This window comes from Penaeus vannamei, chromosome 9 (genome assembly GCF_042767895.1).
Source record: "Penaeus vannamei isolate JL-2024 chromosome 9, ASM4276789v1, whole genome shotgun sequence".
In the NCBI taxonomy this organism is placed as follows: domain Eukaryota; kingdom Metazoa; phylum Arthropoda; class Malacostraca; order Decapoda; family Penaeidae; genus Penaeus; species Penaeus vannamei.
The window spans coordinates 13166325-13168645 of record NC_091557.1 but is presented as its reverse complement, the minus strand read 5'-3'; positions in this window follow the sequence as shown (position 1 = coordinate 13168645).

The window sequence follows — 2321 nt, the reverse complement described above, 5'->3', positions numbered from 1 at the left end:
CTTTCGGAGTCTCGGGATCGGGTTCAATTTCGGGTTCACTTTCGAAGTCTCGGGATCGGGTTCAATTTCGGGTTCACTTTCGAAGTCTCGGGATCGGGTTCAATTTCGGGTTCACTTTCGGAGTCTCGGGATCGGGTTCAATTTCGGGTTCACCTGCGGGTTCACTTTCGGAGTCTCGGGATCGGGTTCAATTTCGGGTTCACTTTCGGAGTCTCGGGATCGGGTTCAATTTCGGGTTCACTTTCGGAGTCTCGGGATCGGGTTCAATTTCGGGTTCACTTTCGGAGTCTCGGGATCGGGTTCAATTTCGGGTTCACTTTCGGAGTCTCGGGATCGGGTTCAATTTCGGGTTCACTTTCGGAGTCTCGGGATCGGGTTCAATTTCGGGTTCACTTTCTGAGTCTCGGGATCAGGTTCAATTTCGGGTTCACTTTCGAAGTCTCGGGATCGGGTTCAATTTCGGTTTCACTTTCTGAGTCTCGGGATCAGGTTCAATTTCGGGTTCACTTTCGAAGTCTCGGGATCGGGTTCAATTTCGGGTTCACTTTCGGAGTCTCGGGATCGGGTTCAATTTCGGGTTCACTTTCGGAGTCTCGGGATCGGGTTCAATTTCGGGTTCACTTTCGGAGTCTCGGGATCGGGTTCAATTTCGGGTTCACTTTCGGAGTCTCGGGATCGGGTTCAATTTCGGGTTCACTTTCGGAGTCTCGGGATCGGGTTCAATTTCGGGTTCACTTTCGGAGTCTCGGGATCGGGTTCAATTTCGGGTTCACTTTCGGAGTCTCGGGATCGGGTTCAATTTCGGGTTCACTTTCTGAGTCTCGGGATCGGGTTCAATTTCGGGTTCACTTTCGGAGTCTCGGGATCGGGTTCAATTTCGGTTTCACTTTCGGAGTCGGGGTCGGGTTCAATTTCGGGTTCACCTTCGGGTTCACTTTCGGAGTCTCGGGATCGGGTTCATTTTCGGATTCACCTTCGGGTTCACTTTCGAAGTCTCGGGATCGGGTTCAATTTCGGTTTCACTTTCTGAGTCTCGGGATCAGGTTCAATTTCGGGTTCACTTTCGGAGTCTCGGGATCGGGTTCAATTTCGGTTTCACTTTCTGAGTCTCGGGATCAGGTTCAATTTCGGGTTCACCTGCGGGTTCACTTTCAGAGTCTCGGGATCGGGTTCAATTTCGGGTTCTTGGGTTCATCCTCGATTTCCCGGGATCACGTTCTCTGCTCTGCTTATGTTTACTCACTTTCGGGTTCTCTTGGGTTCTTGGGTTCACGTCCTCGGCTCCACTTCCGGGGTTCGAATCCGTGTTCTTGGGTTCAGTTTCGGGTTTTCGGTTCGTCACCCGCGGAGGAGGGAGGAGTAAATGTATCCGAGGAAGGAGGAAGAGGAGGAAAAAGGAGTAGGAGGATGAAGAGGAGGAGGGTGAGGAGGCGGAGGAAGAGGAGGAATAGGGAGAAGAAGAAGGGGAGGAAGAGGAAGAGGAAAAAAAGGAGTAGGAGGGTGGGGAGGCGGAGGAAGAGGAGGAAAAGGAAGAAGAAGAAGGGGAGGAAGAGGAAGAAGAGGAAGAAGAAGAGCAGGAGGAGGAGGAGCAGCAGTAGGAGGAGGAGGAGTAGGAGGAGAGGAATAATAATGATAACCAACAACAACAACAATAATAATAATAGTGATAAATTGATAATAATAATGACAATAAGAAGGATGAAAATAAGAAGAGGGAGAGGAGGAAGAGGAGAAAGATGTGAGAGAGGAAGAGGTGGAGGAAGAAGAGGAGGGTTCAGAGGAACAGGAGGAGGACGAGGAAGAGGAAGAGCCAGAAGAGGAGGATGTAGCTCGCGTAGTTTGTTGTGGTGTTTTGGAATTTTGAGTGTTGCTTATGTTCTCTTTCTCTCTCTCTCTTTCTTTCTTCCTTTCTCTCTCTCTCTCTCTCTTTATCTCTCTCTCTCTCTCTCTCTCTCTCTCTCTCTCTCTCTCTCTCTCTCTCTCTCTCTCTCTTTCTCTTTCTCTCTCTCTCTCTCTCTCTTTCTCTTTTTCTCTCTCTCTCTTTCTCTCTCTCTCTTTTTTATATTAAGAAAATAAAAAAATCGAGAAATCGAGAGAGAGAAAGAGTGAACCAGCGAGAGCGCGGGGAAGGGGGGGGGCGAGCCGAGTCTCCTCAGCACAATATTGTGTCGCTCAGGGCTCAGCTCGGCCCGTAATGCCCCTTAATCCCTCGGAGGCTTCCGTCAGATAATAAATGTAGTAATTGAGTGATAGGGTTGCTCGACCCCAACATGGCGGTCTTTGGGGGGTTGGCGAGGGGGGGGGGGTGGGGTGGGGGAGGG